This window comes from Natrix helvetica (assembly GCF_964273705.1).
Source record: "Natrix helvetica genome assembly, chromosome: 2".
Lineage (NCBI taxonomy): Eukaryota > Metazoa > Chordata > Lepidosauria > Squamata > Natricidae > Natrix > Natrix helvetica.
The window spans coordinates 105,808,871-105,833,778 of NC_138552.1; the positions used below are offsets into that span (position 1 = coordinate 105,808,871).

The 24,908-nt window shown below is 39.3% G+C and overlaps 1 protein-coding gene across 1 annotated transcript in view; it reads left to right on the forward strand.

Moving 5' to 3' along the window:
* SHB (SH2 domain containing adaptor protein B) overlaps nucleotides 1-24,908 on the forward strand; it is a 143,612-nt gene that overhangs the window by 117,631 nt on the left and 1,073 nt on the right. The gene's annotated exons all lie outside the window — the stretch shown is intronic.

A 24,908-nucleotide genomic window follows, 5' to 3' on the forward strand; every position in this document is an offset into this window, starting at 1 on the left:
AGTACACCAGTGATGCTTACTCACAGGCAGAGGCTATGAAGTGGGAAATTTTGAAAAACTCTTCCAGCAACTTCTGTTAAAAACCCTACTCAGGAAATGGCTGATTTAGTGTTACTGTTCTGCCCAGCCTTATAGAAATGCCATTCCAGCCTGTTTTTGCCATTGCCAGCACAGGTCTTGTAATCAGTAAATCGTGCCTGATGAATTAGGAGTAAATTTTCTGATCACTTTCCACAGATGGAAGAGATTGTGCGAGTGAACATTTTCCGAAACGATAACCAAGATAGAGCATATTAATTTCCCACTCCTGTTCTGCACACAAATGACTTTCTTGAAAAATGCACAGATTATAAACCTTCAGTATATTATAAACTTCCAGTTCAACCATTTTTTGACAGGCAAGCGTATCCTGCCGCTTGCAGGAGGCTAAGTAATTAGTGTTACAAGTGGTACTACAGGGGATTATTTATAGATGGTCTGTCATTCATACCTGCTTATAGCGATATTTACAACACACTGGAAGGACATAAACCGGTTTCCTTAATCAGACCAAATCTGTTACAGCAATCTGCCCTTCACAGTCACTATCCAAGCGGATATTTACAAATGCACACTCTCTGAGCATGAAGATTGCATTTAATTAGCATCCACAACATCCGCAGGTCAAATTTTATATCTCCAATATATTTTTTTCTAAAATAATTATCAGCGGATTGGGGAGGGGGAGGGGTTGTCTTATACTCACACTACTGATAAAAATGGAAGAAGCTGATGAAAGCAAAGTAAAGAAGAATAAGGTGCAAATCCTTCAGGCATCATTGCAGCAAAGCTCGAATGGCTTGGAAAATTAGTTCTTGCATGGGAGGCTACTTGCCTGATGAATTTAACCCTTCAGTATACCTATACTGGACATCTTGTCTTTTCTTTCCCTCTTCCATATTCAGATGTACCTTGGCCCCTTGCTCACTTTTACACATTTTTGTGGTTCTTTTGTCTTTCTTTTTCCCTTCTGTGGCTACACCACATGCCTCAAGTCTTCACAATCACAGTTCTTAACTCTTTTCCCCCTCTTTCTCTTGGGAAAAAGTAGAGGATTGTGGGTATATATTTGTAGGTTTCTGTGTGGAAGAATATACATCTAGGGATCAATCAGTCTTTTGCTTTCATTTGCATTTGTTCATAGGTAAAGGTAAAGGTTCCCTTCACACATATGTGCTAGTTGTTCTAGGGGGCAGTGCTCATCTCCCTTTCAAAGGCAAAGAGCCAGTGCTGTCCAAAGACAAATCCCTGTGGTCATGTCTTTTAGTCATGGCCGGCATGACTAAAAGCCAAAGGAGCACTGAATGCTGTTACCTTCCCACCAAAGTGGTCCCTATTTTTCTACTTGCATTTTTACATGCTTTCGAACTGCTAGGTTGGCAAAAGCTGGGACAACTAACAGGAGCTCACTCCGTTATGCAGCACTAGGGATTTGAACCACCAAACTGCTGACCTTTCTGATCGACAAGCTCAGTGTCTTAGCCATTGAGCCACTATGTCCCTCATTTATTCATATATATTAAGTTTCTTGTTCAGGTCCTGCCTCTTTTTGGGAGGGGACACAGTGGCTTCTGACAGGTATATGGATACATACAGAGCTGTATCTATAGAAAGTAAGGAGGATGAATTTCATGGAAATATGCAAAATTCACTATGGTATGTGTGTGTGTGAGCGCAAAACTTATTTATGTCCACAACAAACAGATAATACTTGGAAACAGCTGAGACAGACACCTCCCTCATTCACTAGAATATAAGAGGGAGAAGGAACATCAAACTCAGATTTACAAGATTCTGTTAGTTAGCCAGTTTCAATAAAAATACAGGTAGTCCTTGGATAACTATAGTAATTGGGACCAAGAGGAAGCTGCATCACTAAGCAACATGGTCATAAAGTGTGACATCATGTAACTACACCAATTTATAATGGCAGCTTTGGAAGTAGCAGTTGCTAGGCAAAACATGAGATGTGAGAATAATGCGTAGATGACCTTGGGGAGCAAGAGGCAGAGATGCTGTTTAGGAAACAATCAGACAAGAGAGGCAGGAGCTCCCAGTGGCTTAATAGTCAGCGGGAAAAAGTTAGAAAGGATCCATTCTAATGGATCAAGCAATTAAAAGTGGCGGAAGGAAGTTTATACCTTCAGATTTGCAAGATTCTGTTAATGTAGCCCTACAGTTAATTAGAGTTAGTATAACTAATTATCTTTCCTGTCTGGTTTACCTGGGAAATCACATGATCACCATTTGCAACTCATGCCAAATTCCACATTGCCATGTGTGTGTGTGTGTGTGTGTGTGTGTGTGTTGTATTTGTGCTGATAAATAAATAAAGGGAGACTAGTATAGATCTATTTCAAGCTATTTAGCTCTCATCAGCTAGCCATACCCTTACTGGGATTTGAACCTGGGCTGTGTTACATATTAGGCAGATTTGTTAGCCACTAAGCCACAGGCTCTCCTCCTTATCAGGTGAGCCAGGGAAATAGGTATGTATTTGTGTTACATATTTGGACATACCAGGGGTTGTAACACAAATACATACCTATTTCACTGGCTCAGCTGATATCTTCAGTTCAGATAATTATTGCACTTTATAAACCATGTGACTTCACTGTCATTAACACAGCACATAATAGCAAGTTCCAGGTTTATTTTATTACTTTAGTACAACTAAAGGCCAGCCAGGTAGAATGCGTAACAATAATAACCAGTAATATAAAAACAATAAATCACTTACTAAAGAATACCCAGCATAATCAAAGCTGTATATACGCACACATACTCATTTATAGTTCAAAAATACTTTAAAACATAAAAAGTATAATGTGAGTAGCTGTCAAAAGGCCAATTCACAAAGGTGAACTAGATATTATCATGTACCAGACTCTGCATGCCATCACACAGGATTTTGTCACCTTCTATTTAATGAAGTCATATTTTTTGTCTGATAGCAATAGGGGAACATAAAATTGCTCTAATCGACTTGGAAAATGCAAGAGGGAAGGTGTAAATTGTCTAGCGCAATAGAGGAACACACAAGCACCATTTTCTATCATTCCTAATACAGAGAAGTCAATGTATTCCTTAGACTAGAGGAAATGTTTCAGAATTTGCCCTATAGGGCTGCCGATGGAAGCATATCAAATTTAATTTTTGGAAATGCTCTCCATTTGGGAAATAGAAGAAAGGAACGACAGCTGGCAAGCTGCCCTCAGAAGCATGTAAGCCACTCTTGAGTTTCCTCCATTTGTGGAGTTAATTCTTTTGAAAAGCTGTAACCTCCATTTGCTACCTTGGTGCTTTGTACTTAAGGCGCACTCAAATACTTTGTCTTGCTCAAAATTCAGGGAGAACCAGGGAGCAAAACTTTAGAGGTACACCTTGCTTCCATCTAGATTGAAAGAATACCTGTGAGACCAAACATGTGGGGAAGAAACTACGCTTCAAGCAGTAGGCAGTTAGTAGCCCAAATCATGTTTCTGCCCCTTAAGTCTGATTTCCAGCATTTGGAAGAGATCCAACTGGAAAATTGCTGTTAGTTTGCACCAATTTGAGTAGTCTGTAATTGGATAAGAGCCATCTTGTGCACCATAAGACAGCTGCGGCAGGGATTTTTCCATAAGTATTTTGATGGCAACAGGATCTAGCACCTCCTTTTGTGTGAAAGAATTTCCAAATAGCCTCTGAGCTCCAAGCACTACGTGTTCCATTTGGCTTTCGTGTTCCCAGAAGTGTGGAATAGTGCTTCAAGATACTTAAAACATTTTACCTGTTCTGTCTTGTGTCCTCCAAAGGACCAATTATGCAACGTAGGCTTTTGGCAAAGACCATTATCTTTGTCTTTGGATAATTTAATTGCAGATAACTCTTCTGTATGTTGCTGCACAAAGTTTTCTCAAAGCCCTTTGAAAACCAAATGTGTTAATTATGGAAACAGCAGATGCGGAAAATTTTCCTCTTGGAAATTCTGTTAATTCAGGCTTATTTCATTTATTTATTAAACTTCTATGTCATCCTTCTCACCAAGGTAATTCTTTCCTGCAATGCTTACTTTAATTGCATATCATTGGAATTTAATCAGAAGGTCACATTTGTGACTTTTGATGGTTTGTGAACATCAGATGCAGATCTGAAAACTGTTTCACTTAGCAACCATTTCACTTAATGAATGAGTTGCTGATTCCACTTGTGGTAGCTAAGCAAAGACTACCTGTAGTTTGTTGCAGTATCTCACAATATGGTTCATGTCAGAAATGATGGTCATAATTAGGAAAGTTGGAAGCGATCTCCTAAAGTTGGCGACCCATACATATGCTCACTGAGATTTTTTTAGATTTTGGTCTAATTCTCACAATTCATTTTCCTGCTCCAGGCACACTTGCCCAGATTCAACTAAGCAGCCCATTTGATCCTGATTATGCCTGCACGTGCCCAGAATGTGGAAATAATTTGCACAGTTTTAATGCTTGTATATGATGCACTGAGGATGTTAAAAGCAACTTGATTTTGTTGGGTGATCTATTTTACTCAGACTCATCTGCTTTTTAATTTTACATGGTAGCCACATTCTACAATCTCCCACAATCCCCATTTTCCACTTCTATCTTTTTCTCCTTCTTTTCATTAGCTTTTCAAAACAAACCTGAATATATATCTTAGGCATCTTTAGCACTTTGGTGTGTGTGAAAATATTTGATATGTATGTATTTTACTGCCTTTGCTTAGATAAATACTAGCATTTTTAAAGAACTAAATCATGTGCTTTTTAAGAAAGGTAAGATGGGGAATAGGATTCCATACCTTATTTCAATGAATCTGTTTTGAAAATGGCACGTTTTCAATATAAATTCATTGACAGAACAAGGGAAATACCATACACCGTGTTTATCAAACTTGGCAACTTTAAGGTGTGTGGATTTCAATGTCTTAAAGTTGCTAAACTTGAAAAACAATGTTGTATATCATACTTCTAATTGGTACACCTTGCAGAAGTGTCATGAAAGAAGTCACGAGGACAGAATAAAAGTTCAGATGGATTTTAAGGTTTTAATTGCACCCTCAAATGACTTCCTCGTGGAAAAGCAAGTTAGTGATATTTGTAAAAAAAAAAAAAATTGCACACATTATTACCCTGAATTGGGAATTACAGTGTAGACTGAAGTACAGCATAGCCAGAGGGCATCCAAATTGTGACCCACCAGTGTTGGGTAGTGGACCACAAGAGGACTCATCAAGTTTCAGGCGACCAGTTGCCTGAAGTTGAAAAATTAGGAGTGTTAGCACACATTTAACAGGATACCACCACCTAACTGGTGCTTTCATTTTGGTTCAACGAGATCAAAAATAATGCAGGCCTCTTCTACAGTCAGAAAACATAAATAAATCTCTCTCTAGCTTCTGAAGGTAACCCAGAATTATAGTTATCTCTCTCTCTTTCTCTCTCTCTCTCTCTATCTCTATCTCTCCCTCCCTCCCTCCTCTGCACACACACACCTACACACACACACACACACAAATACACACATTGTATTAGTGCACTAGCCTGCCAACTTTTGCAGTCCATTAGAACAAATTCCCAAAGCAGCAATTTATTGAATTTCTTCTCAGCGTTGTCTAGTCAAGTGTCACAGTTTGCAGTTACTCATTCCAGAGTTAATAGATTTCTTTTCCGTCAAGATTACTTCACTTAGGAATAAGAGTAATAAATGCAGCACCATGGAAACAGCTTAATGAAAATGATGTTAAATGCCTGCAATTGCTCTTTGGGTGTTTTAATTAATATGCTCTGAAAATGGCAGGGTTATTTATGGGGTGGGCATAAATAATCCAACCCGTAAATAAAGGAAATTGAAGTTAGCTTGTTATATATCCATTTCAATGTTATAAAGGTAATTTGAATACTGGTGGACAATTAAGCCACTCTATCATTTTACAATTCCCAAAGAAAGGTTTTAAAGAGTAGAAAAGAATTCTCAGAGCATCAAGATCCCTTTTACTTGCTTATCAGCCTGAAAAAAACATTTCTACACTTGTTTCTTAACTTCTAGTTTTAACTATGTCCCAATTGTGAATTAGAACTGTAGGAACACTTCATCCAAGACAGATTTTCCTTTTCAAGCACATAAAGAATTGCTCATTCTCAGAGGAAACTATTATCTATGTCTTTCCCAGAGTTACTCAGACTTTCTGAGAGGAAGGAAGCGATCCCAAAGCAGGGTTTCAAGTAGGGAACCAACAGAGATCCTCCTCTGTGGATATATATTTTGGACTTGCATTTAGGAAGTTTATTGGGGGGGGGGGCGCTTATCTGTCAGCACTTCACACACTTCTACTGCAGTATTATAACAATACATAATCCCCCAAATCTGTCTTGTTTGATTGTATGTAACTTTCACGGGGCAACAATTTTTGAATCAACATATCTCAGATGTACCTTACAGAATGCATCCAAAATCTGACAACCATAATTCCCTTGGAATTATAATTTGGCAATGTTTTGGCAAAGTTCAGTGCTGCTGCTCTGCCGTGGTCAGCCATCATGTGTTCATCATTTCCAAGGCTTCCTACAAGCCAGAAGGAAGTCCTTCCAACTCTCAAAGATTTTTTTGCCTGTCCATGGTCATTCTTTTTCTCTATTTAGCTAAGGAAATACCTTTGAAACAATAACCCAACAGATTGGGTTGACTAGTTATAATATAAAACTTGCTATCTGCTATGCAGCATATAATGCTGCTGCAGCCAAAAAAGCCATTGCAATCCTAAATTGCGTTAACAGAGGGATACAATCAAGATCAAGTGAGGTACTAAGAACACTCTATAAAGCCTTAGAAAGACCACATCTAGAATACTGCATCCAGTTTTAGTCACCACACTATTAAAAAGATGTGGAGACTCTAGAAAAAGTGCAGAGATGAGAAACCCAGATGTTTAGGGGACGGGAGATTAAAACATATGAAAAACGGATACAGGAACTTGGCATGGCTAGTCTAGTGAAGAGAAGGACCAGGAGAGGCATGATAGCAGTGTTCCAATATTTGAGGGGCTGCCACAGAGAGGATGGGGTCAAGCTATTTTCCAAGGCACCCGAAAGCCAAGCAAGGAATAATGGATGGCAGCTGGTCAAGGAGAGATTCAACTTAGAAATAAGGAGAAATTTTCTGACAGTGAGAACAGTCAAGTAATGGAATAGCTTGCCATCAGAAGTTGGGGGAACTTCATCACTGGATGCTTTTAAGAAAAGATTGGACTGCCATTTGTTAGATGGTGTTGGGTTTCCTGCTTGGGGGTTGGACTAGACCAGTGTTTCTCAAACTTGGCGACTTTAAGTCCTGTGGACTTCAACTCCCAGAATCCCCCAGCCAGCATAGCTGGCTGGGGAATTCTGGGAGTTGAAGTCCACAGGACTTAAAGTCGCCAAGTTTGAGAAACACTGGACTAGACAATCTACAGTACAAGGTCCCTTCCAACTCAGTTAGTCTGTTAAATCTGTTAATCTTTTAGATATAAATTTACAAGCCAGAAAGAACTGGATTCAGATCTCAGTCAGGAGTTCTTCTGGACTTGGCAGAAATAGGTGGGATAATGGATTGTTCATCTATGTTCTCTTTTTTGGTGTTTTGATACATACATGTTCAAATTTCTGTGTGTAATTCCACAAATTTGCACTTGGTAAAGCAGTTGTCTATATTCATGACTCATTTCTGCATTGTCAGCAAAAAATTCTTCTTAAACTTAAAACCTTCTCTCAGCAACCAGAATTTAAAATGTTAGCAGTTAATAGTGTGAATTTCTCAATTAAAAGGGGAGAATATGGTAGCCCGCATGGAAACCACTGGAAAAAGTAAGTTCATCATTAAAGTGCATATACCTATCAAGCTATTAAGCGCAGAGAGAATAACTCCTATTCATAGATGGCTTGTGTTCAAGGAAGAGAGAGGTCCTTGGTGCTCTTTGAGCTTAGTTGTTTTCTTGCAGACATTTTGTTACCCAAACTAGGTAGTGAAGCTAGGGCTGATGATGTTACCTACCCTGTTTTCCTGAAAATAAGACCTCCCCAGATAATAAGCCCAATCGGAATTTTGAGTGCATGCGCTAAATAAGCCCTCCCAAAAAATATTGCAACACAACAGCAGCCATGAGGTGACCACGCTCGCCGCCTCCTGTAATTCAAAAATAATAAGACCTTCCCGAAAATAAGGCCAAGCACTTATGGGGGGGGGGGGGCAAAAGAAAATAAGACCCTGTCTTATTTATCAGGGAAACACGGTAGTTTGGATAATGAAAAATCTGCAAGAAAACAACCATGTTCAGAGAGCATCAAGGACCCCTTCCTTTTGAACCTGAGCTGCAAATATTATCTTTTAAAAGAAAAATTAAAAGAAATCTTATTATGAAGACTTTAAAATTCAAACTGCTGATGATCACCGTTAAAGCCTTGTGTACAATGGGCCAGGTTATCTGCAAGGCCACCTCTCCCTGAGAGTATCTACGCATCCCGCCAGGTCCTTCTCTTAAATGGTATCATCTGGTGTGATCTTAACTATGTACCTTTTCCATAGCTGCCTACACCCTTTCAGAACAACCTTCTAGGCAGTCAAGACTCGTCGCCCACCCGCCAGGCTAGGAAATAAATGAGCCCAGCAAGTGTGGAGTTAATAGGATGTCATGGCACCATGAGAGGAAACCTGATGTGTTTCTTGTTAGGTTTTTGTGAGAAATGTTTATGTTTTGTTGTTATTGACTGTTGTGATCTGGCCAGAATTATTGTATCTAAGATAGGTGGCCATTTTAGTTTTATACCCCCAAAAAATCAATACAAATTTTAGACTTTTTCCAGCAGCCAGGCTAGAGACCCGTATAATTAAATAGGCATATTATCGTGGTGCAAATGATAAAACATAAGACTGTTTTGTTGTCTGCTGGTACATAAATCAATTGTATTTGGAAAACAGAAAGATGTAAATTTAATTTAGGAAGAGAAAGAAACTACTCTATGGAAATCAATTGTCAGGAAATTGATAGAATACCAAGCCCTGAGAGGTTTTGCTATCCAAAGCCCAAATTACAAAGAGATGAAAACTGACCTTTGCAAATTGCATTTTCCAAGCTGCCTAAAATCAGCTGAAGTGTTTGCATACAAATTCATGGCAGTGTGATCTACCATTTTCTGATTTTAGTTGATTAAAACTATGGAGAGGTTCAGATAATGAATGCAGATGTTAGATCTGTAGAAAAATAGAGTAGGGTGTAAAAAATAACAAAACAAGCCTACATTTGCAAAAGGAAAAGACTTAACAAAACCCAAAGAGCAGAAGCAAGGCATTAAATCTGCAACACTAGAAGTCTTAGAACAGTAGTACATAATCTCAGCTCCCAGGGTCACATGTGATACCCGCACATAATTGAAATTATAATCGTGAATAGAATAGAGAGATGTATACTATATATGACTCAAGAATTTAATTTAATTTTAATAAAATACAAATGATCTGTTCTTGGCACCCTATATATATATATATATCCCTGTCCTTTGAAGCTAAATGAGCTAATGGAAATATAATGGTAGGTAGCAAGTCATTACTTTAACTTGTTTCAGAATAAATCATACTCCTTTTAGAACCGAAGCATTTACCGATTCGGATACTGCAATGTAAGATTTCAACCAATTACTGCATTTTGTAAAAATTCAAAATAGGGATGTTGTCCTTCTTGCTGAAAAATGTTATTCATTGCTCTTCAGCCTCATAGGTCCAGGTTCTGCAAGGGCCACTCTGCAAACTCATGTGCCTTCAGTTCACTTGTTAAAAGGCTTCCCAGAGCTTTGAAAAATCGCCATACAGTACTGTCTACAAGACACTTGTTCTTCTGGCTGACACTGGCCTTTTTTTTCCCAGTGCTTTCTGAAACATTTTAGGGCACCTGAGAATAAAGCTTAACTTTAGTCCCAAACAGTAGAACCAAAACACATGGAATCTTTCAGTCTACATATCACTGGAATTGATTAATTTTACAAACACTGAATGTTGCCCAGAAATAAATGTTCGGCCTGTGGTTTTTAATGCTTGTCAGAGAAGCAAAAGGCAATGCTGTTTGCAGCACCATCCCTTCGTTCGAAGTGCAGTTACTATTTTTAAAGTAAAATTAGGAGACTTCTGGCACCAAAAAGAGGGATAATTAACGATATACAGAAAGTTCTCAACTTACAACCATTCAGTCAAGGTTACAACAGCGCTGAAAAAAAGTGATTTACAACTGGTCACACTTATGACTTTTATAGCCTCCCCAGAGTCACAAGATCAAAATTCGGATCACTTGGCAATTGGCCTGTGTTTATGATGGTTGCATTGTCCCTAAGTCATATGATCACCATTTGCAACTTCCCCAGTTGGCTTCCAAAAAGCAAAGTCATTCAGGGATGCTATGTGGTTCACTTAATGATTATGGTAATTTAATGACCACAGCAAAAGAAGATCATAAAATCTAGTGTGTCTCACTTAACCACCCCACTTAGTGACACACATTGTGATCCTAATTGTGGTCGTAAGTTGAGGATTACCTGTCAGTCCATATCCCATTTGTCAATGCAATATGGTTGTGTAGTAGAGAGTGACAGAGAATTGTTAAAGGTGAAGAATAAAGTTGTTGCTTATAAAGCAAGTTGATTTGTGTAAGAAATAATTAGGTGTTCCCCATTATTTCAGAACTTTAAGTCTCAAATGATTGTAGCCCACTCACAATTTATAATTAATTGACAAAGTACCTTAAAAAGAGCAATTGCTTTTTCTAAAAAGCTATCAATTCCAAATTTTCCCATTAGACAGTGTTGTTCTTATGTTTCAGCTATTAAGATAAACAGATTGCTATCCATTGTCCTCTGCCCTCTTCCCAGGCAGCTTCAGAGTCTGTCATCCACCTTGCCTTAAAAAGAATCCCTTGGATTTCCTCCAAAATTACCCGAAACAGTTGTTGTTGTGATTATTTTAACTGCATTCAGTTCTATCTTTGACTTTGGGGTAGATGCAAAGAGCTTGTCTTAAATTGGGCTTCTCAAACTATATTAAATTACAGCTCTTGTAATTCCCAGCACATTTTTGGCTATTAACATCTGGGTTACTAAAAAGATATACATCTTCCTATCATGAAAAACAGTGAGAGAGTGAAGAAATACTGAGAAATATTTCAATTCTTTATGAATAGGGAGACGTTTAATTCCTAATCAGACCCTGAATCCATATTGCCTTGGATCATCTGATTTGTCTAGAAACAACTGCCCAGGTTCCAGAGTTGTCACTTCATCGGCCATTTATTTGATGTGCCCATCAAGCAAAAATGTTGATCTGATTTCTCAAAATAAATCCATGCTATTTTGTAAAACTCTGCCGATCAGGGACTACGGTAGCATTGCAGTGGTGAATTCTGTTGAGTTTTTTTGCTCAGTGTTTTTTCATCTCTCTTTAAGTGGGAGAATTGCATTTAAAAATTCTTGTGTCTTAACATGAAATGGATATGTCTTACAGTGAATATTTATGGTGTGAACTTAAGCCCTTGCTGGCTCTCATCTCCATTTATTTATTTGCAAAGACCTATTGGTTTTTCCCTTTTAACACAGTATTTTGCATGAAACTTCCCATCCGTGGGATAAGAGGGGAACTTTATAGCTTAAGTCCTAACTGAACATCCGTGAATGAAAGAAACCATTTTGTTGTTAGATTTCTTAAGCGAGTCCTGCTGGGTGAAGGAGATTTTTTTAGCCAGCTCTCTCTTTCCCTGCAATATTGTTTGCGAGCATACCAATCTGGGATGGTCTCCCTGTATTCTCAGGCAAACATTTGAGGGCACAATAAAATAGCTGGAAAGTGAGGGTAGGAGACAGTGCCAACCAGCAAAATTGTGCTCAGTGGCACCCCCATTAGCAAACTAGAATCCAGGCCTGTATTGGCTGTAAGTTTTAAGCCCCAACAAACTTTCAAGATCTTCACAGCCACCAGAAGCTTGGATCCAAAAGCAATGACACTGTTTGAACTCCAAATGCTTGAAATGTTATCATTTGATGTGAGATCCAGGGAAGACCATAAAGACTTCACACCACCTCTACAAACATTTCAGCTGAAGGGCTGTGGTTTCAATCATACCTCAAGTCCTCTTTGCATTTCCAAGGAAGTGGCAGAGGATCCTGCTGTTAGAAAGTTGTTGTTGTTTAAACAAGTGCCTGTTATTGGAAGGGATCCCCCTAGATTTCTCCCTGTTTTCAAAATAAATTCTAAAAGATCTTCTTTTCAAAAGTAGCTGATTAATAATTAACAACAACAACAACAACAACAACAACAACAACAACAACACACCGGACATCACACTGGTTGAGAAAAATAAGGTTACAATCATAGACATCGCAATACCAGGTGATAGCAGGGTCGAGGAGAAGGAACATGAAAAAGTCGTGAAATACCAGGACTTAAAAATTGAAATTCAACTATTATGGCACAAACCAGCAGTGGTCATTCCAGTGGTAATCGGCACACTGGGTGCTATTCCAAAAGCACTGGAATTACATTTAAAACAGTTAAAACTTGACAAAATCACCATCAGTCAAATGCAAAAAGCTGCACTGCTTGGATCTGCACGTATATTACGAAAATACGTTACGACGTCCTAGGCCCCTGGGTGGGGCCTGACTAGTAACAATGCCAAATCCGGCAAAACAACTGGCCGCTGTGATACAATCGTATAATAATGATAATGATAATGATAATGATAATGATAATTACTTTATTTATTAAACATGAAACTCAGCCAACTGGATAGCTAGGAAGGAGGGTCTGATGTTCGTTATGTCAAGGGAATAGCAATCTAATATATAATCAGATATTGTTCCATGTTTGTCTTGGGGCAGGAGGGCAGGAGAAATGTCCTCATGAATTTGCTGAGCACTTTAGGTGGGTCATTGTAATTTTTTCCCCTTTGAGTCAATGGGGTCCTTGGTGCCCTCTGAGCTTGGTGGTTTTCTTGCAGGGATTTCATTACCAAACTAGGTAACATCATTGGCACTGATGATGTTACCTAGTTTGGTAATGAAATGCCTGCAAAAAAAAAAAAACAGCAAGCTCCAAGGGCACCAAGGACCTCATTGACCCGAGCTGCAAATATTCTCTTCTATCGGTACTTTTGAGTCAGTGTTGACTCCTGGTGACTGTTGGGATGAGTTCTTGATGTTTTCTTGGCAAGATTTTAGGAGTACTAATTTGCCATTGCCTCCTTCCAAAGGCTGACAAAGTGGCCAGCCCAAGGTCACCCAGCTGGCTCCACACCCAAAATGGGATTAAAACTCACAGTTTCCACCCTGATATCGCAACCACAACAAACTAGATCTCCATTATAAATTAGTACGCTTTTAACTTTGGGTACCGTATACCTTGTTCACCCTGCCCAAATTTCACACGTTATTTTAAAAAGACAATTCTTCTAGGTGTAGGGCATTCACTGAGGCTTATATCCGATCACTTTCTTATATTATAAAAACAGCATGGCAATGACACAACCAAATAGCTTCATTGAACACAAGCCTGGGCTTGCCTCTGGCAGAGTTCTTGGTTTGTTTAATTTTTGCCATTGACATCTTTAATGCATCATTCATATATTTAATATAAGCCCCTTTCTGTCCACTCCCAACAGACTGTGATGGCATTCATGTTTGCTTTCTTACGCTGTATGATTTTTCGGAAAATGATGGATTGAATATATGAAATTCTTTTATATTGCAACAGACCTTTTATTTTCTTACTGTTTCCCTTCATAGCTCAGAATATTAGAGAGCAATGTAGCAATAGCTCTAAAGTAATCAAGAATAAGGTGAAAGGGAAAAATGCGGATTCAGTTTTCAATAAAATCTTGTTTGAAGTAAATAATAAGGATGATTACAGCAGAAGGCAGGATGTTAGGATGTGTCCACACCTATGTGTGTGAGTAATGGCTATTGCTCTTTTGATTTCCAATAGTACCTACAAAAACTGGCAAAGGCACTGAAGTTCTGACTGCTGTCAAAACTATGTATTCAAAGTTGCATTTCTGCATTCCTCTTGTCCTTCCACCCTCTTGGGGGATGGGGGAGAAATGAGCTCAGATTTACTTGTTCCCATTTACTTTTTGCTAATTTTTTTTTTAAAGCTGCCATTGCCATTTAGTTAATTGGAAGCGATTCTGTTGGGGAATTCAGCTGCATTCTCATGCTAAGCACAACATTTTACTGAATAGGATGGGAGCTATAAATTCCAGGAAATAAATGAAGTGAAGAGGTAGAAGTGTCAACCAACAGGCAAGTTGTAGGGAATGTGAGTAGGAGTCTGAGAGTCTCCTGTTCCATCATTCTTTTCCCAGATTAAAATCTATAATTTGACAATATTCTAAATAGCAAAGCAATAGATGCTATATAGAGGAATAGCTGCATTGAGACCAAACAGGTCACCAAAGACATTACTCATCATTATAGCCAAGAGCTTTTGAGTCATACATCTGAATGATGATGATGAGAGGATTTCAAGATCATTCTCAGTAGGGAATCTCTGTAGCAACCTAAAACTGATCGATAATAATCAACTGATTATTGTCATAAATAAAAGCTTGATATCTTGCAGAAAGAACATAGGTCCTCCCAGAGCAGACATATGTGTGGTACATTTCAGGGGAGATGACATACTGTACAGTAATATAGTCTAATATAATCACCTACTGTACCGTAACGTATAATATTTCTATAGATTCATTTTATTGTACTTGCTACTGCAAGTACGGGAGGTAAAGTTACAGGACGGGTGGCTTGGCTTAGGAGCCACTTCTCAGGAGTTCATGGCACAGATGAAATGTGTATTATGGACACCACCACCCCATCCCATCTTATGAGCCGCAGTGGCACAGTAGTTAGAGTGCAGTACTGCAGGCTACTTCTGCTGACTGCCTGCTGCCTGCAATTTGCCAGTTTAAATCTCACCAGGTTGACTCAGCCTTCCATCCTTTGGAGGTGGGTAAAATGAGGACCAAAATTGTTGATGGCAATAGGCTGACTCTGTAAGCCGCTTAGAGAGGGCTGCCAAGCTCTGTAAAGCGGTATATAAGTCTAAGGCTATTGCTATCTCCTTAGGATGGCTCGCCTATTAAGCTGGTCCAAGAAAGAGCCTCCGATTGAGCTATCTCCCTCTGCCTCTAGTGTTTGGTCATACATATTGTTATTTTATCTCACCTGCAACATCCTGAGATGTGAAGCAGAAGTAGGCAAATAACAGGTGTGGTTGACAGTGAGGAAGGAGACCTCTTAGTAGGATTCAGTTGTCACATTCTGCCTCTTTGCTAATCCTCCTGCACAGCACCAGCGTCTCAAGCAGGAATTTCTAGTGACTCTTTTGTTTTTAACTTCACAAAAACAACATAAAAGAAATCTAAGGAATTGCCTAGACAGTCTTGTGATTTTTAAATAAACATGATCATGCAGGATCTTCACTCTGTGGAAGCTTACATTTGCTTTTTCTTCCATGCTGAAACTAGTAGAGTTGGCTGTGATTATGAACTGTGTCTAGACATGTGCCTACTTTCAGATCATATCATAGCTTTTCTTGCTTTTTGTCGTTTCTGAAATTACAGTACAGCACCCACACAGATACGTTCATGTAAGTGTTTTATTGCAAAAAATCTGTTGTATCCTACAGAGATTCCAGCTGACAAATTAGGTGGATGGTATGTAAGAAAGATCTTGAGGAACAAGGCAGAGATACTTTTTAGGGAATGCTCAGATAAGAGAGGTTATACCCCTTGGCTCTATAATGGGAGGAGAAAGAGGAATCTCCCTGCAAATGAGACAATGGGAGATTTGTCCTTTCAAATCTCCCATTGGGAAGGCTGACATTATGATAAAACAGGGGTGTCAAACAAGTGGCATCATGTGACATTTCACAACTTTTTCCCCTTCACTAAACCAGGTGTGGGCGTGGCCAGCACGTGACATATCTAGCCCACGGGCCATGAGTTTGACAGCCCTGTGATAGAACATCCTTAGGCATCTTAATTTTTTTAATCTACCTGGTTGGGAAGTACCCAACCATGCCAGGGGGATGCATCAAGTGTAGAAGTAGCCCACAGGCCAGATCTAAGCACCCCATGAGCCACATCTGGTCTCTGAACCTTGAGTTTGACACCCCTGCTCCTACAACATTCTGCATTCTGAGAAATATACTTATGTTTCTGTTTTTTTCCACCTCAAGGGCTTTGTTTCATTAAGGGAGATCGGAATACCATAACTAAAAATATTTAAAACATGTACCAGGGACTAAAATGTGATGACATTATTTGGATTCTCCACGAATGCACTATAAGCAGCCTTGATTCTCAGTCCTAAGGACCACGGTACCTTGCTACAGGCACTCACTAAGCTTCTATGATCTCAAAAGTGTGCAGATGTCTATGTGATAGAGCTAAGCAGTGGCCGCTCTATAATTATGGCATATTATACAACCAGTGTCGTCGTGATTGAGAATGAAAATTCTTTTTTTTTTTCCTTTTGAGATGAAGTGAGCCTGACAATGCCTGGGATTCTAAGTAATAAGAGTCATAATCATTGAGCCCATGCTCTCTCTCCAATTGCATAAATGTTACGTGTGAGTGTTTTAAAGCCATTTTATCATGAAAAAGAAGGCAATTTAACATAACTATTACCCTGTGCTCTTCATGAAAAATGCATTAAGCAATTATAACTGAAAGTAAGAGGTCTTGGGAAGCAACCTACTGCTGTGGGCAATGTGTCCCGGCAGCTGCAAAAAAAGTCTGAAGCCTTATTAAATGCCACAGCTATTAGGAAGGTGATGGTTCATGTAATGGTGGGGTGGGGTGGGAGGGTGAAGAAAGCGTGTCTGCCATGTGCAGCATTTCGAAATCATTTTGATTTTTTAAAATGTCCCATTTGTTTTGTTGAGACAACTATTTTTTTCATAGGCAGGAACTGCATTATAAGCAGCGTGGCTGAATAGTATTAAGTAGATTCCTTCCAATTATGGTTATGAATGGCACACACTCCACTTGCGAAGCATGGCAGAGCTTTGATGCCATTATTGCAGCCTACAGTGCTTCAGGAAAATGCTGGGTGGTTGTTACCATCCAGAGGCCTATGTCTGGAAATTTTAAATGGGGAAAACTAAGAGCCTCTTTCCTTTCATAGCACATTTTCCAGTTCTCAACTAATTTTTCCAGTGCTCTGGCTGGTTACTAAAAGTCTGATGCCACAAATCAGCAGCCATGGATCAAGCTAGTTCTTCACAATGAAAGCTGATTTTCAGCACAAAGCAACTTTTCTGAAATAGAATTGCTCCTTTGATAGCTAATGGTGCTGCCAGTTTAGATCATAAGACTCCCAGATGTGGGATAGTTTTTGGACATTTTCACTCCCTTTGGTGTTGGCCGCTATATGGCCATTTGACATGGAACTCTGCTCAACCACTGCTTCCTCTTCAGCTTGGTTTCAAATGCATTTTAACTCATTCATCTAACAAAAGAATGTCACAAAAGAAATGTAGAATTCTGGATTGTACAGCAACAGGGTAGGAGTATAGTTTCAATGTACTCTTCCACTTTTAAAAGTTATCTGCATGTTATAAATTATCAAATCAGGAGTACTATATAGAATCCTCTCCCATCTAATGACCATAACATGTACCGGGTTTCCCTGAAAATAAGACCCACCCCGAAAGTCCTAATTTGATTTTTACACGTGCGCCCAATATAAACCCAACCCCCAAAATAAGCCCTAATTAAAACCCCAGCTCATTCCAGGGTGCACAGGTAAAAAATAAGCCAGAGTGATGATCGGGGGGTGGAGCTACCCTACTACTTACCTTCAGACAGTTGCAGCCAGGCATCACCCACCATGATACCTGCCTTGCCTGCCCATTTCTTCTGCAGCCAGCAAGGCCTGTAAGGCTTTTTTAAAGGCCTCTGCCGCCACAGAAGTAGTTCCTAAAGACCTTTGACAGCAAAAAGGAAGCCGGGGGGGTGACATGCGCAAGTGAGGTAAGTTAGTGGATGGCACCCCCCCCCCCCAAAAAAATAAGACCTGGTGTGTTATTTGGTGGCAAAAAATATAAGACAGAGTTTTATTTTTGGGAAAAACTTGCAGTGTTACAACAAAAAGATTTTAGAGTGTGTAGAACAGCTCTTAAAGCAATGTCTTTATCACATTTTATTTCCTGATTTGCAATATGTAAGGTTGTAGCAAACAACCAAAGATAAGCGTTAATGCGAAGGTGCAAACATGTAACATAGAAGAGTTACAGAAAACAGAACGCAGGACTTTTTCATCATGTACATAGGATTCCCATCTGATTGCATCCAGTATCTTGGCCATGTTAGGGGGAAAAAAAATCTAAGCTTTCGTATTATTGAATAGTTCTGGGTAGATGGAACACTCTTAGATCTTGAGCCAGTGGGTTGCAGCCCGTAATTACCATTATTATTGCAATTGAGTGACTGTTGACAGGGTTTCATGGACTGAAAAATCATCACTTTATTTAACTAGGTTTCGGCAGATACTGTTTTGCTGAATTGTGCAGCTCACAACTCCATCTGGCTCCTGTCTGTAGCCTGCCTCTAAACCTTTCAGTGCTGTCCAGTGGCCTCTTTTTTTTCTATCCCTCCCAAATGCAGCTGTCAGTATCACTTTTGTGGTTCCTTTATTTTTAGAGAGAAAGCTTTAAACCCAGATTATGTGGCCATGGTCAGCACAACATCACTTGGTTGTTCAAATTCTTGGAGATTATTTGTCAAGACTCCTTACTATGGGAATGCAACATTTGTCAGTGCTGGAAAACTGAACTTGATATTTGGAAAGGTTAACTAACTATTTGAAGTAGTTTTGTGAATCTACCAGGCCGTTTGTAATATAATTGTACTATATAGTGAGTGCAGTTTGAAATTTCACACACACAAACAAGTCCTACACAATGGTTCTGTTCACAAAAATGTGATAAACCATATTTTGCTTTACCTTGATGTATCGAATAAACCACAGTTGGTAGATTTTATACATTGAGCAATGTATGTGACCTACCCATTGCAGTGGTTAGATTCATGCAGAATGTTAAGTGGAACTGAAGAAACACCATGATGGCTTTCCATCAGTGGTGAGATTCAAATTTTTTTACTGCTGGTTCTGTGGGCGTGGCTCGGTGGGCATGGCAGGGAAAGGATACTCTAAAATCCCCATTCCCTCCCGATCAGCTGGGACTCGGGAGGCAGAGAATAGATGGGGGCAGGGCCAGTCAGAGGTGGTATTTACTGATTCTCTGAACTACTCAAAATTTCCGCTACCGGTTCTCCAGAACTGGTCAGAACCTGCTGAATACCACCTCTGCTTTCCATGGTATGCGAATGAGACATGCCAAAGGGATGTTATGTTTGTATAGCCTATATGTAATCTCCCTATTTATAGAGTAAATTATCCTGAAGCATTCAGTTAACGTCAATCTTTGGAATCACTTCACAAGTTTCCTATCATATTATATAGCTTTGGAAAGAGTCTCCAGCATTACACCATACCCTTGTAATTTCTTCTTGTCTGTGTTGTCTTCTTAATTTGAAGCTCTTGAAATATGCTGGCCTGCAGTTTTGGTAATTCTCCATCAGCATGGGTCAAGATTCCAAGGAATTATTGTAGCTACGGTCCAAAGGTTTCATAAGGCCTTAGATTGACGAGGAGGAAACCTGATGTAGCGTATGACAGTGGAATTTATGAGAGTTTATTAATCCTTACCAGTTATTAGCCAGGCTGTTCCTTAGCTGCCAAAACAAGAGGAGATTTCACAAGTTTGTTTAGTCATTTTCTTTCTACCTCCAAGACCTTTTGTAATACTGCCCTTATCTAATCATATAGGCTGTTTCCTTTTCTAGCAGAGATGCCAGCTCTTGCCAACATTCTCCCACAGACATCTCAGTGTGACCTATTGCATCCAATAGGTTCCCTCCTCTAGTTACTCATTAAACTGCTTTCCTGGTTAGCCTTTCCTGGTTTTATTTGCTGGAGTTTCTCCAGACTTGCTTTTAATTGAGAAAATTGAGGGGAATCAATAATTTTCCAGGTTTTCAAAACCTTCCTTCCTGTTAACTTGGAAATGATTTCATCATCCAAGTAGCTACTTTGCATGCAGACGTGCTTTAAGTAGGAATTTCCCAGGAAGCCTTCTTGAAGAATTCATCCAGCTGTTCTTTTTTTACCTTTGTAGCATACGTAGATGCAGATGCAGTAAAGTGTAAGTGATTGAGGAGAATGTGGCTGAGAAATTTAGCACACCTGCCTTTTATGTGTACAGTACATCGTGGGCATTAAAATGAATGAATGTGTTTTAACCCTGTCACTTGTGTGTTTAGCTGTTTGCAGAGCGAAGAACATTTGAACCTTGGGAATTCTAGGGGCAAGAGGAAGCTAGGTAAAGTTATACATGGTGGAAGACAATCACCTCTACAGATGAAAGATTGGGAGCTCACACTCCTCTGTAGGCTTCCCAATTCACAGGCACTCATTGTGTCCGCAGTTAGAAAGGCAAGCCTGATAGATTTTTGAACAAGAGCTGTCAAAAATCCATTAACAGTCTTGCAAGGACACATACCGACAGCTGAATATGGGTCACGAACAGCAAACATTGCAAGAGAGCAAAGAAGAGCACGTCTTCATTCCATAGGCAGAGGGTGGCATCAAAGTTCTTGCAATTCATGCAGTCAGTTGGATGATTGTGGAAAACGTCCCATTCAAGTTGATTTGATCTCATGTCTTATTAAATTTTGTATTTAATCAAATCAAGGTTAATGAGAATGGGGGAAAAGAAAACTAAACAAACAGAAGGTTTGGAAATTTGGGCACCCTTTCAATTAGCACCTTGTAGCCCTACTTTCGCAGAAAAAACGGCTTCCAACTATTTGCTACAGGCAGCTATATATCTTTTTTCCCCTCACTTTTGGTGTGCTTTCTTGTAGAATTCTTCTAGTTCAAGAATATTTTTAGGACTCTTTGTATGCACTTCGTGTTTGAGAATTTTTTTAAGTAATATACACATTTTTTAAAGTAATATACAACTTTGGGAACCATGGCAGCCATTCTAAAGACTTTCTCTTTATCTCTTGTAATTGCTTCATGATTGATTTGGGAAACTATTTTGGACCGTTTTCTCATTAATATTTCCAAGCTCTTTTCAGTTTCTTCACTGATTATGGAACATTAACTTCTTGGAAATGTTGAAATTTTGTAGAATCCATCCTTTCTTCCGCCCACATAATACTTCCTGTGCTACTGGATACTATATAACCCTCTTGCTCAATGCTTGGCAAAATGTCCTTTTCTTTAAATTCCTCAGACATTTTTCTTGAAATGTTTCTCGTGCAGTGCCTAAAGAAATCAACATTGTTTTTTATCAGTCAAAAGCAATTTGTTCCAAAGGGTTTCAGGCTTATCAAAGTTTGTTGGTTTATGTGTATGCATCACTGCAGCAATGACCTGTGATGAGATTAGAGAAAATATTTCTTTCTGATAACTCTCTGATGAAGATTATTGTTGTATAATCAGTACTGCATAGAGGATTTTTGGGCAACTACTTCAGTGTCAGTTAAACTTTTTGGCAAGTCTTTAGCAGTGATCTATAGGACTGTGATAGGTTACCTTTTGGTTGTCATGTGCTGAAAGTGTGTGTGTGATAGTGCACGTGAGCACCTGCACCCATTATGCAATGCGTACCTGACCCTGCCCACCGTGCATTCATACGCAACCCTCACCAGCCCCCTTCACCCATTTTTGCCTTCCAGGTTGGTGCAGCCCAAATTTGGGCCTGGAAGGCCTCCTGCACCAACTTGGAAGCCAAAATGGGGCACAGGGGTGCATTGCCTCAAAATGCAATGCAAGTGCCCCCCCTGTGCATGCATCCAGCCTCCTCATGCATGCGCCCCGCCCCCCTGTGCATGCACAGCAAAGACCCGAAGACTGGTTGGGCGGTAGGAGACACACTGCCATGCGGAATGGAGCTGGGCTAGGGCAACATCTGGTGTGCTCACAGAGAGGGCTCTGTGTGCTACCTGTGGCACGCATGCCATAGGTTCGCCATCACGGTTATAGGAAATATTTGGAAGCTGTTGTTTCTACTAAAACAGGTATTGACTGAAAAGGTGCACAGCTTTTTGGTCTGCGATATTCACTTGGTTTTTTTTTTTTGACTGTGTAAATAACTATCCATAAATTATAAGGACACCCACACACATTTTCAGAAAATGTTGCATTTAACTTTTTACCATGTATAAGTTGTGTCAATTTCTGTTCACTTCAGGAGTCCAGGAATATGCAAAAGCTTTTATATACAGTTGTGAAAAGTCGGGAAGAAGAGCAATCAATTCAAAGTGTTATGCATTTAACAGGTTTCCTAAAACGGGGGTCTCCAACCAACCCCTGATCCAAGGACCGGCAGCGGTCCATGGCATGCCAGAAGCCAGTCTGCACAAACAAGGAAAACCCTTCCGGGGATTCCGGCAGGCAGCATGCAAAACCACGCTCCCTCCAGTCCGCGTATAAACCTGTCTCCATGGAACCTGTTCCTGGGGCCCCAAAGGTTGGGGGCTCCTGTTCTAAAGCATGATTATGCTGCAAAATATAGGACAGCCACTGACAGCCTGTATGCATATTATATTCCCATCTCTAACAAATAAAAAATTGTCCTATGATGAGACAATCTGGGATGCATTGTCATGTCATGCAAAGTTACAAATACAAGGAAATATAATTTGGCAATGTAATATGCTTCAGGGAAGTAGGCTTGGAAAACTGGATTCAGGAATATGGTATTCTCTTCTAATATTCTGCCAGTAGGGATCCTCTGTAAAGTTGGTACAGAGCCAACCTTTCATTGGCTCTTTCAGACCTTTCAGTATAATTCCCTCCCTATAAATAAATAAAAACCTTCATATTGTCTGAATATTAGGCCGTAGATAGTTCATTTATGGTTGGTTTGACTGATCCATAATTGGCGGCATTCACATGTCATGCTAAGCTATAAAACATGATTTATAAACCATAATGGATAGTAATAAAAAAAACTCATCATGACCCAGTATATAAACTAAATCCCAAACCAATCTTGTATACGATCCAGATCAATAGATAATCATTCTAACTGCAAACAAACAAACAAATTTAACTAGTGTCTCCTGTTCTTGCATTAAATCTAAAAAAAAACACCTCTTATCAGGTTGGTCTCTATTCTAATTTTTAAATTAATATGCACCTGTTTCTACAATCCCATTAATTTGGTATCAGGATTTTAGAGTGTTTACTAGAGGAGGATTAAAAAGCATAATAAACTTGAAGGAATACCACAATATATCTCATAGTAAGTGTTTAGAGGTGTCACCCTTGGCTTAAAGGAAATCGTTTAGAGAACAATTATGTTTCAAAAGAGAATCATTCTCGTAAAGAATTTAAATTTAAATCAAGATATTTTTAAGCCTGCCAGAGCTATAATTACAATGGCTGCAGTGATTTCTGCTCTATAGAGAAGGGTCATTTCATCACAAAATTGCCTTGGAAAATTTGAATAATGTGAGCCTGAAATTTGCTTCGGCTTCTTCACAGGATGGAGATATCCCCACGCCCTATGAAAAAGCTGAATTTTCTTAAGCAATTTAAGAGGGGATAAAGGCACTATTCTCAATTTAAAATTATCTCTTTGTGCCCTTGAGACGCAAACTCAAACACCTTCCCTGCAGTCTCTCAGCCTTCTTTCAATTTGCCTGCGCAGCCAGGAAAACCTCCCTAGATTTTTCTATTTCTCTCTGCCTCTCTCTCTCTCTCTTTAAAAAAAAAAGTTTTTGGCTCATTATAAATTAAGTGGTAAGCTATACATGTTTCTCTGGAGGCATCATCCAACGAGGGTTTCTATCCCCTCAAATTTAGTGAAGCATTTGTTGTCTGAGGTTTTTGTTTTTAGACTTTGCAGAAAAAAAATGACAGCTGAATGCAGAGCAGTTGCATATTTGTCATAAAATCCAAAGCCACCCGGTAGACTGGTCTATATTTTTATCATGTTAACCTAACTTGGGTATATTCAGAGGTTCCGTCTATTTAGGGGATAGACAATATTTATTTATGGATAGCATCATTCTCTGTACGGTAGCACACAACTATACATATTAATGGTTGATCAGAGCCAACAACTCTTCCTCTTTAGTCCTTAGAATGCATCCTACTTCATAATGGAGGCTCTGCAGTGTTTCAGAATTTAGAAGCAGAAAAGGGGAAATATAGTGAGGGGTCCTTGGTGCTCTCTTAGCTTGGTTGTTTTCTTGCAGATGTTTCATTACTCTAACTAGGTAACACCATCAATAGCTATTGATGATGTTATTGATGGTGTTACCTAGTTTGGGGAATGAAAACTCTGCAAGAAAACATCCAAGCTCAGAGAGCACCAAGGACCCTCATTTCAATCAGGAGCTACAAATATTCTCCTTTGTTGGAAAATATAATGTCTGTCTACAGAATCTTAAAACAAAATGCACCTTTTTGGGGATCTCTTGGCAGCTCCAAAATCCTAGGAAAAGGCACATTTGCTTTTAGGAGCTGCTGATAGATACTGCATTCCATCATAAAATTGCCTTGGAAAATTTCAATAATAAATAATAAGTAAATAATAAAAGCACTTTCAAAACCAAAGCACTGAATATTCCATACTCTCTTAGGCAGCTGGCAGACAGGTTACGGTCATTTCAATTACAGATCACTGGAGTTTTAAAGCAATTACTTAACTAACTGTTTTGCTTTGTTTTTACTTTGTTACATATGGTGCCAAAGGCAGATGGGGAATTTTTTT